The following is a 12,516-nucleotide window of genomic DNA, read 5'->3' as shown; positions in this document are numbered from 1 at the left end:
CCATCCGTAAAAGAGTACAAAACCGCTTGCAAAACCCATTAATTCTTGCCATTTTATACCCTCTAAGTCTTACATATTCATGCAAAAACGTTTATAACGTTCACGTAAGCAAATACATATATTATCAACTAATATGCACATGCACCCACAAGTATACCTTATGTCTACGCAGCGTTTAATCTTGTCCAGACTAGTAAATTGTTATTGCAACAGGACAATATGCGCATCTGTTTTAAAGAAACTTGGCTTCATTAAACGGGTGGCGGGGAAAAGTAATGAGAAAGTTAGGGAGAGGTGTTATTTTAACATTCATTATCTCATCTCATCAAAACCACGCTCCATATCAAAGATTTCCGGCTATCTTTTTAACATGTTTACTCAACTTTCCCTTCATATATATTCCCTCCTCCTTGTAATTATTTATTATTTTCCAGACAAAGAAAGAAGAACAAAGAAATGAGCTAATGTCTCTGGACAAGTTTTTGGTAACCTCGAATTCTTTAAGTAGCATTTTCCATAAGGTTAACGGGCACATCGTAGATATCTCTTGTTTTTTATTCTCCTTTCATTGGTTGGGAGCAGCGCCAATATTTCCTCGGACGCCAGGGATGCAGTTCGGTTAGCCTTGAGTTTCTGTGATGCTAGTCATTGTATGACCACGGTATGGTTCCAAAAAAAAGGAATTTTCTTCTCCCCCTAACCCATATGTTGACCAATATACTGTACTCTACGATTTCAGGTTTCACTTCGTGGAAGATTTTGGTATCCATATTAAAAGATTTATTGCTTTTACATAGACTTTATTTGTATCTTATTGTTATCTAAAAATAAAGTCTGTAGAAAAGTACAAAATATTTTGCCCAATTATTCTAGTTTTCCTAATTAACCCTACTTTAGTGTTAAAACAATATTTTAGACACCCATAATACTTGGCTTGAAATTGATGTATACATATACTCTTCCAATAAATTCTTAAATATTAAAAAAAGTGCGTCGGCCGGGAATCGAACCCGGATCAACTGCTTGGAAGGCAACTATGCTGACCATTACACCACCGACGCTGCATTTCACAAGGCTTCTAGACACAAAACATACTTTACTAGGTGCCAAAAGTACATCGATTGTAAATAAACGTTTGGGTTTCAATGGTCAATATTATTACCAGGTCAACAGATCCTTAGTTCATAATAATCGCAGGTCGAGCAAGTAAAACTGTAAGCATTAAAATGCTAGCATTTGCCATATGTGGAGGCGCAAGAAGGCAGCGACATTTGTCTAACATTGCGCCCGTTGAAAACTCCCCCGGCGAGGATTAAGCATCAAGCAAATGCGAAAAGACTGCCTGAATAATTTCCCTCTGATTCCCTCTGTGGACTTCCATGTACTCCACGTATGTTTCTTCGCTACGCTTCACCACTCGGTCCTTCAGCCGAGCCCCGTGGATCCCTCACAGCCTCCCTTTCTTCCTGTGTCACACTTCCCCATAAATGTCGGAAGTACATAACATATATAGTATACCCCCTCCAGTAAATGAGACACTAACTGGCGTCTCCCCGCCGGGATTCGGGACCAACGAGGTCAGTCAAGCAAGTGCTCTCTCCGGATGGAGGCGGAACCGGAGCAACTAGAGCCGTTGAAACGATTCCACAGAAAACAAAAATCAATCGGATGCAGAAAAATACCACTGTGGAATGTGTTTTATTCCTACAAACTTAATAATGAGACTACAGAACGTATGATTGGGAAACATGGGAACCCTCCTTTGGAAATTTTTGACCACACTTACACTTCAACGTGAATACTGAACACATCGTTTATTTTATGCTCCATTTCCACTTTAAGTTCACAGCCACAAAGTATTTGGGATATAACTTGCTCGAGAGCAATTTTGTATCTACTTAGCCATCTTGAATAGTAAGTCCTACTACATCTGGCTGACAAGTACTTAATGTTTCTTAGGTGGGCACGAAGGGGACTCTGTCTGAGATTGAACAGCACCGCCATTGTATTTGGATTCCAAGCGCTGCTTCAAAGGAATGAACATAGCATACCGCTTAACGATGTTGCCGCCTCCGGCTTGAAATCATGCCCTTTCGTCAAGCAATGGCGGTCGAAGTAAATCGCAAACAACCGGAGACTCCGACCGTGTGTGCGCCAGGCATCGGTTCCGGCAGCAGGCCATTCATTTCTCAGCCATCGATTCACGCCCTCGCCCTAGGCATTCCCCTCACAATAGACTCCCGTCCCGGCCCTCTTTTATCTTTTCCACCCCCACAAATAAAATATAGGTTGCATGAAAGGAAGGGAGCAGGAACTTGACCTGCTCTACGGATTCGCGAAACATGAAGGAAGCGAAATGAATTCAAGCTCCAAGGGCAAATGCCAAGGATCCATTAAAACTTTTCGATTGAATGGTCACTCGCTTTTGGCAAATTTCACATCTCCTAGCCTTTGACTCATCTAAATCTACTTAATACCCCGCAAGCCGCCGCAAGGGCGTGTGGCGGGGGGTTTTAGGTAACCACCCGAAATTAAGAAAAAAACACCGTATGTAAAGCCACGACTTTATACAGTCCACAAACAAATTATGGTATACATTCATGCAAAACCCTTACACCCCGCACGCATTCAAACACGCAAACTACCAACTTACATCTACAAATCTAACTAAAACTACACAAGCACCTACAAATACAGGCATACAACATGTATACCTGATGTCTTTGCAATGTTTAATTTTGTTTCAACTTGTAAATTAGATGTTTTTAATGTTTCTAAAATGACTTCGATTTCTAACTATTATGACTCCTGTTTGTTCTGGATAAGAATGAGTATTTTGTATCTATCTGCACTGCAATCTATCTACCATATTTTATTTTCATCTACGTAATACCTCGCAAGCCGCCGCAAGGGTGTGTGGCGGGGCGTGTTAGGTCACTATCCGTAAAAGGGAACAATACCACATGCAAAATCAACATATACATGCAAAACTATACCCACAGTGGCATATACATTCATGCAAACATCCTTTAATAAATCGGGTGAAATTGGCAGACAAGTGGATGCAATCTTTTTAGATTTTCAGAGGGCATTTGATAAGGTTCCTTATGGTAAACTTATTCAAAATTTCGCAGGTATAAACAGCATAATAAATTGGGTTGAAGACTTTCTTTCGGTGCGGGAACAGAGGGTAGGCCTTGACGGCGCTAGTTCCGACAGCTTTCGAGTGACCTCGGGGGTACCGCAGGGAAGTGTAATCGAGCCTTTGCTTTACTTAATTTTTGTCAACAATTTGAACCGCCAAGTAAAAATTAAGATCAGGATGTTCACAGATGACACGGCGATTTATAGGTAGATATCTGGGGATGAGGATCGTTTAATTCTAGCACAGAATTTACATTGAACTAATAACTGTATATTCATGCTATAATCCCTTAATCCAACACGCATGAAAACACATACCCTATCATCCAATAATTAATTGCACCCCAGGATCCATCCAACAACGGGCAAGCCGGAATATGAAAAGCAAGAATACGAAACTCCACCACCACATGAACAGGCAACATAAAACACTATCCTCCCCAAGAGAACAGGTAGGGAATGTGACCCAACGCTGCAGGTAGCGGGAGGAGCCCCCCCACGGAGAGAGACGAGGGACGAAAGGGGAAACTTAAAAAAAAAACAGAACAGGCAGAGCAAACAATACTATAAAGAGCACCACATTATTTACAGGCATTCCAACGAGGTCATGCAAAAAGAAAGGGTTTTGACTACAAAACACAAATGGGTTAGTGAAAGAGCATGCAATTGAGTAGAACTAATTATTAAGTAATATCTGGTGCTTTCCCGGCGTATTTGCTTCATGAAGTTTTCTCGGATCTTCTACTGGGTGGAAGGCCCGAGAAAACTTTATGAAGAACTAATTATTACCAAGACGCTGAGGGTGGCAAGTGGAATTTTTGCTCTCTATAACCCTGCAGTTGCTATCCCGTATTCTTCGTGGGAAGAAGGAGTCCTTGAGTCTGCTAGTTCTGGCATCTATTTCCCGATTTTTATACACATGATCCAAGCGACCAATGTATGTTGGAGTACGAATAATTTGTGAGACCTCGGTGCTGAAACATGCGGACCTGAATTTATTTAGTGATTTCAATCTCCCATTAATCGTCTCTCTTCAAATGGTTCCAACCCCAACTCCATAAGCATTTCAGTGACGATTTTCGTTTTATTGTAAGAGTTTTTAACGAAACGGGCTGCCCGGCGTTGAACCCTCTCAATTTCCCGAATTAGGCCTTTTTCATAGGGATTCCATACGCTCCATACATATTTTAAATGAGGCCGCACAAGAGCGTGGTAACAACTTTCCTTGACCTTGGAGTCACTTTTGCCGATAATGCGTTTATAAATCCCAATTTTTTATATACTTGCCAGCAGACTTTACGTAGGTGGGCCCCCCAAGTTAAGTCTCTGGTGAATGTAACACCTAGGTATTTTACCGTATCAGCTACTTCGAGGTCAACTCCAGCTAAATTGTTAACAAATCCTGTTGATCTTTTAAAGAAATTTACCACCGAACATTTATTAAGATTTAATGAAAATCCCCATTTGGTACACCATTTAGTAATGCAATCTAAATTTTGTGCAAGAATTAAACGATCCTCATCCCCCGATAAATCATTATGTCATCCGCGAACATCCTAAGCTTACTTTTCACTTCGCGGTCCAAATCGTTTACAAAAATCAAGAAAAGCAACGGCTCCATTACACTTCCTTGTGGTATACACGAGGTCACTCGTACGCTGTCGGAACTAGCGCAATCAAGGACTACTCTGAAGTGTGATTTTCACACAACAGGGTAGGGGGTATGGTTGACGCCATATAGGGCTTAGTACTGGGTGAACTATGCTTTAACCTACCTAACTGACCTTCGGGTTGATTACTGTGCGTGTGTATGTGTGTGTGTGTATGTATGTATATATATATATATATATATATATATATATATATATATATATATATATATATATATATATATATATATATATATAAACTCATAATAACTCATATACACACAGATGTATATAGTGGGAATGATAACTTTCGGAGAGTGGATTTTTTAATTTAATTAAAAACAGTAATGAACAGGACTATTTTACGAGTATGTGATGGCTGATAATTAATTGTTGTTCCATAACCGTAAAAAATCCAATTTTCTTCCGATAATCTTGAACTAAACGACTAGACGATGCAAAGTACGATCTCGTATTCCGCTCGAGTGAGTCGAGTTTATCAAAACAATACTATAAACGAAAGGAAATGCTGCCATTAATGTCTTATTTTATTAAGCATTAAAAATGTATGATTATCGTCATAACATATACTCGTATAAGTGAATCATACTGAAATTTCTTTCTCTTTCTTTCACGATCGTGCACATCTGAAGTTTTTACCTAAAATTTTCACGCACTGGTGCAAAACATTTGTAAACTTAACAATATCATTTTCGTTCTTTTCAATTTATTTCAGGTGAACTGATTGGTATTTTTTAAAGTATGTTTTATATATAGGATAATGGATACGATATTCTATCTTGAACCAGTGAAACTAACTTTGTGAAACTCGGAAGTAATGAGTGTTTGGTTACCAAGACGATTAGGCAGTAGTATATAGCAGGAATGATAGAGGCACCAGCTATACTATATAATCTCTGCGCACATGAAAAATTAATAGGTATATTTCGACATATCTCCGATGCATTGGCTGCGAAACTTTCTTAATGCCTAGGATTTGGGGTTACGTATTCTCCGATAGACTGAATAAGGTAGTGTCAAGGACTTTTAAAAGCTGGAGTAATTAGCATTCAAATATCTGTAATTAATGTTTTATCTGAGTGACTCAATAGGAAACAATAGCATACCGTTACAATACGCATTACGTAATATTTCAGGCAGAATTTCAGTCGCAGTAGAGCAAAAATATTCACGGAAGACAACACTAGATTTTTTTCAGTAAAAAGAAACAGAAGCTACTCAAAACTTTAGAACTTTTGCTAAGTAATACTTTGCCTCTTCTTCGAACGCCTTCTCCGTTATCAAGTTTATAACTTTTTCACACTGAAAAATTCATAAAAATGATCACTTCGAATAATATTTAATTATATTCGGCAATATGCGGCCATAATTCCCCACTAATCATCCAGTGGAGAGCATTTACAGTCATGCAGATAAAGAAAAACAGTTTGGTTAAACCATCATGATTAAAGCATCTTGTAAACAATTAATCATCCATTTGGTACAAATACCTCCTTAATCCAAAGCAGGGTTTGTTTTCGTTGATGCAAGATCTAACTTAAGAACACTGATTGAAAGCCTTTTTATATCATAAAATATCCTTTTAATTTATTCAAAAATGTGATTTGAATTAGTTTTTATAAGGTTTGGTTAACTCTATGGGAATCTAATCCCGAAGCGGTACACACATATTTTCTTCACAGAAACATGAATAGCAAGTTCATATTTAATTAAAAACCTATAATGCTATAAATCAATAAGCGATATATTCGATGCATCTCGGTGGAATTGCTTGCTTTATTCCTAATCCTTTTGAGACATGGTATAAGAGTAATCATGTTATATGCATGCGTTCGTCTGAAGTACTGGCTCAGATTTTGCGGATGAGAAAGTCCCAGGTTTCAATTTGAGGCCTGGTTTTTAAGGATTCTCAGCCAAATTCCAAGCAAGCTGGTTTTCCGGATACTAGCAATTAAGTTACAAATAGATGAAGAGAAGAAACTATCTACGCTCGATCTCCAAAGATGTAGGAGAGACACTAATAAGACTCATTCATTTAACATGCCAAGAGTTAGGGAAAAGTATACAACTTCACCAGGTACTCAAACTGTCAAAATAAGTATAGCAATCAATGTAAAAACTAAAAGAAAGTCATTAAAATCATTTAAAGTGTATGCTATGTTTTAGCGGAGTAAATTTAATCTACGCGAAAGTAGTAATTATACTACATGCAACAATTTATATTTAACTTTTCATCCCAATCCCTAGGTCGGACGGCTGAATACCCCGCCCTCCGCCGTTGCGGCGGGCGTAAGCGGAATTGATATCCCATCGGCCACTGCGCCCGCACCGTGAGTCGTTGAAAGGAGCGAGGGGCTTTCAGAAGGCTCCCACCGGTCGACCCCGGGCGGCGACCGCGAGATTGAAGAAAAGGAGCCGGAGAATGGGAGGGTGGCCGCGTGACAAAGGGAGGGCGGGAGGTGTTGTTGTCTGCGGCGGGGGAGAGAATGGGGAGGTATCGACCCTCACAAAAGATTATGGGCAGTTGATGTCCGTCCTTCGGATGAGGACTGGAAGGGCCGGGGGAGGGGGAGTGAGGAGAAGAGGAGGGTGGAGCAGAGAGAAGGAGCAAGAGGATGTGGGGAGGGGAGGAGAAAAACTGACAATCCCTCCGCCATTGTGATGGATGAAAAAGCGAAAATCTAATTAAGCTACCGTCTTCCTAGATGGCGACTCGGTAGGGACGACGCTGGCGCCGCCGCCGGCTGAGAGGGAAAGCAGGGGAGAGGGGAGGGTGGACCAAGACGATTGCCAAAGGAGGGGGGGGAGTGGCGGATTTTTCAAAAGATAACGGCCGCCCCGTTTTGGGCTTAAGGGTTAGGGGGCAGGAAAGGAGGGGAAAGAAGGCAGGGAGAGAGAGAGTTGAAGTGGAGGGGGAGGAGAGAAATTAAAATGAAGAGCGGGAGAGAGTGGGATAAAAAAATGTAAGGATATTGAGAATCATGGTGGCTCATTTTCCCATCAAAAGGGCGGGTGGTGGAGATCCAGCATCTCGGGGGGAGGAGGGGATAAAAGAAATGAGGCACCAACACGATTGGTGGAGCCGGGCCTAACGAGAAGCCGAAACAGAAGAAGGACGCCTACGCGCGAATGCATTATACCCGCGCGGACGAACACGCACAAGTGCGTACTGCGGGGCCGATAGGGGGGGGGTGGGAGGGAGCTAAGAATGAGGGGGGAGAGAGAAAAAAATGAATAAAAGCGTCCGCGCGCCCACAGTAGCTTGAACGGAATGTATTGAGGGCCTCATGGAACGCGGGACGGTTTGCGACGACTTGAGGGAAGTTGTGCTGGGCGTGTAGGAAGGACAATCGGCGGTAACCTTGCCAAAGACTGAACGAAAGAGCAATGATAATTTTAAATAAATATCGCCCAGTGGTATCCCAGGTGTGGGATTGTCAATCCACTAGGCATGTCACCTTGAATAAGTGAGCTGATCCCCACCATGTACATAAATAAATAAATATATATACATATAAATATATAAATATATATATATAGGTATCTCGATCCCTACTTATAAATAGATAAATAATATAAATAAATATATATATATATATGTATATATATATATCTCGATCCCTACTTGGGGTGCTTTGTGGAGGGCACTTTGAGTGAGTACAACGTCCGTCGGATGGGACGTTAAGTTGCGGACCCCTTGGCGCCTTTCGTAAAGAGTAGGCTAATGCCGACGCCGGGTTTCTCTCCACCTTTCATCCTTTCCTGTCCATCCCCTATGGCACAAATGACCCCAGCTGTCGGTCGCCTCCCCTAAATACTACTATTACTACTAAGAAAGGCAGAAAGGGAGAGTGCGTCAAGACGAAGTCACGGACGCCCGAGTGTACACCCACCGAGGAGCGACGTCTCCTCCCCCTCCTCCGCGGTTTGCGGCAAAGCGATGCCAGAGCAAATAAAAGAATAGGGAACCGGACCTTCCCCTCTTGCCCCCTCCCCCCACTCCTCACAATTCCCCTCCGTCCGCCGGGCAGCAACAAATGGGGAAAAAAATAAACACACATTCAACCGGGCGACTGGAGATCCAGCTTAACGCTTAATGATTTATGATGCCGAATCTCTTGATGACCATATTAAAAATCCTTTGTTACGACAATCAGGGGGGGCAACCATAAAAACCCTTCGGGGAATGGGACTAATCACTTTTTATGGTGGTATTCCTACTCCTCCCCACCATCCAACTCTTTCAGGCAATTGATCTCATGCCCGTCAAACAAAAATAAAATTAAATTATTTTATCTGTACATTGTACACAAACCCTCGGATAAGCATAAAGAAATATATATATATATATATATATATATATATATATATATATAATGTATAACACTTAGCATTAGTGGACACAGACAAAAATTCGAAAAATAGTGAGTCTCTTTTTTGTGTGTTTCTGTGGTTTTGTCTGTGTCCACTAGTGCTAAGTGTTATACATTATTATTCACGTCCGTGAGACTTTTCAAAAAGTGTTTAAATATATATATATATATATATATATATATATATATATATATATATATATATATATATATATATATATATATATATATACATATATATATATATATATATTTATTTATTTATATTTCTACAGGGTCCGTACAGTAAGTATCGTGACTGGTTCGCTGTAGCCTCAGCGGAGCGATGGTTGGGGGTCCGACCGGTCGGCTGGGTAGAGGGGTCCCCCACCACTCCGGCGCACTTTAGTTCAGTCGACTCCGGGTATGCCATGACACAAGATGTGGATTTTTGTGACGTACGATTGCTTGTGGTGTCGTCGTGCCAGCATGGAGCGCACCGTCGAGCAACGCTACGCTGTGAAGTTTTGCGTTAAACTCGGAAAATCCGCGTCGTAGACCCTTGAACTCTTTTAACAGGCTTATGGGGATGATGCCTCAAGCCGCACAAGAGTTTTTGAGTGGCAAAAATTGTTTAAGGAAGGCTGGGAGCTCGTTGAAGACAAGCACCGCGTCGGACGCTCGACGACCGCTCGAACCGATGCTCAGGTGGCCAAAGTGATAAAAGGTTTGGACTCGGACAGGTGTTTAACCATCGCCCTTATCATTGAGGAGACCGGCCTTTCAGTTGGAACCGTCCACATCATTACAACCGGGGATCTTGCGATGAGGAAAGTGTACGCGAAGCTGGTGCCGAAAGTCTTTGGTGGGGATTAAAAACTGTCGCGGGTGGAAATTTCGCAAGAAATTTTGGACTGCGTCCAGGAAGATGAAGATTTTCTCGACAACGTTATTACCTCCAAGGATAGCTCAAGAGGAGCTCAAAGTAAATCGGTTCGACTCATTCGAGGCGGTTCAAGCGGCGACGACAAAGGCTCCCAACAGTATTCCGGAAACCGACTTCCAGCGAGCTTTTGACGAGTGGCAGACGCGCCGAACTAATGTGTATCGATGCAGGAGGCATGTATTTTGAAGATTTTTAAGTAATTGTAATGATAACTGCAATATATTTTGATTTTTGGTACCAGTCCTGATACTTATTGTACGGACCCTTATATATATGAAGATGATGAAGATATATATATATATATATATATATATATATATATATATATATATATATATATATATATATATATATATATATATATATATATATATATATATATCATCAGTATTTCAATCCTAGGATTGATTTACTGCAGCCCTCCATTCTACTATATTTAAAGTCAACTCCTTCAATCGTTGATACCTTCTCTGTTTTACGTCCTTCTTCATTTGTCCTATGTACATGTCTCTTGGTCTTCCTCGTTGAACCTTGCCTTCTATTTTTCCTTCTATTATGTTTCTAACTAATCAATTGTGCCTCAAGGTGTGTCCAATCCATCAATTTCTCTCTTACCGTAGAGTTCTCCACATGGTCCTATCCTCTTCTTCTGTATACTTCCTCGTTCCTTACTTTGTCTGTCCATTTAATCTTCAGCATTCTCCTCCAGTACCATAAAAAATATAGTTAATTGCAAGTGTGCATCGGGTATACATATATATGATATGTATGCATGTATCCACCATAGATATCAACGCTAGTAGTAGTAGCAGTTAGGGGAGGAAACTGACAACTGAAGTCATTTGCGGCATTAGGGATAGGTTGATGACTCGGTGAGGGTAAGATATACAATATATTCTTGTACACAGATTGGAGTAAGGATGAAGAGAAACCCGGCCTCAGTACTCTGAATGAAAGGCGACAAGGAGTCCACAGTTACACGTCCCATCCGATGGATGGCGTGCTCAAGTCCAAATACCCACCACACGGCACCCCTAAGAGGGATTGGGATACCACTGTAAGATTCTGCCACCTCCGAGATTCGAAGCCGGACAATCTGAATTGGCAGCCAGTCGATTAGTCACCGCACCTAGGTCGGTTTGATGGGCGATGTTAGAGCTCACCTTGTACTAAGCCTCTTACTGTATGTCAAATTCCACACATCAGGGTAATAAAGAGGGTAAGTTCCTTATTCCCGTGCCACCTGTGATTTCCTAGAAAGTTCTCTTAATCGAGCAATTTCACATCTTGTTTGAAAATGAGGGTTCCTCTCTGGCTTTGAAGAACCTGGGCCTTTTGGTCAGCAGTTCAACTCTACCCACTGAACTGGCCCCTCGAAATACGAGTGCTTAACCTCAAAGTGTGACACACCAATACACACACACAACACACACACACACATACACCTTTAAGGGCAAGTGTGCTCATCCTATGCTGGAAACAATCGAAAAACACAGCCACAATTCATATAACATTCATCATTTTGCTTGAGCGGAGGTAGTATACATAGTAAAAATCATCACAAAAACTTTTTAAGGACCTGAGGTCCATGTAGCATTCATCAATTGTAGAGAAGTTAAATACATCCAAATAACTGATGATGGCGACTTGACCGCCGAAGTTATCAATTATTTATATGCTTATCCATGGGTTACTTATTTAAACGCAAAATGTTATTCCGTATCAATGGGAATACGACTTTGCTTTTACATAGAATACAGAAAAAATAATACCAACATAAATAGACGAATTTCTTAGTTTCGAGGAAAGGGTACTTCGCAGAAAGCCTAATATTATTTATGACTTGGGAGAATCTTTTTTGCCCGCCAGGAGAAAGCATAAATTTCCGGTTGGAATGACGGGCAGAAGCGGGACATTAGAGTTAATTTTAGTGATGTGAGCGCTAGAGAGGTAATTGATTTCCAGCGCATGCCGGTCGACCCAATTATACTGACTCCCTTCCAGGGCACTGATAGCTAGCTCGGGAACGTGAGGACATGACCGCACGCTGGAGAACCGTATACAATTGAAACGCTGGAAGGCTCAACTATCATCCAACGAACCAGAGGCAAGTCAATTTCTAAACCCCTTCATTAGCCTGTCATTACGGATTGAAAACATTCCGTTCATATAAGACTGGAGAATTCTTTGAACCTATGGTGAGCCACGCAAAAAATATACTCGAGCATTTACACTTATTGAAGATGATATTATCTTTATATATATATATATATATATATATATATATATATATATATAAAGATAACTACTATATACACATATATACAAAAAGAATATATATATATACCATAAACACAGTAATCAACCCGAAGGTCGGTTTAGTAGGTGATGGTAGAGTTCACCC

General features: G+C 40.9%; 1 non-coding gene across 1 annotated transcript; it reads right to left on the bottom strand.

Annotated features, from left to right (window-relative positions):
- Positions 1-989: 989 nt before the first annotated feature.
- On the bottom strand, positions 990-1,061 carry TRNAG-UCC (transfer RNA glycine (anticodon UCC)). The gene has a single exon. It is a non-coding gene; the product is annotated as a tRNA-Gly (tRNA).
- Positions 1,062-12,516: the final 11,455 nt, after the last annotated feature.

This window comes from Hetaerina americana, unplaced genomic scaffold, assembly GCF_022747635.1.
Source record: "Hetaerina americana unplaced genomic scaffold, ioHetAmer1.1.p SCAF_61, whole genome shotgun sequence".
Lineage (NCBI taxonomy): Eukaryota > Metazoa > Arthropoda > Insecta > Odonata > Calopterygidae > Hetaerina > Hetaerina americana.
The sequence above is the reverse complement of the archived record's forward strand: the minus strand, read 5'-3'. Positions and strand labels throughout refer to the sequence as shown.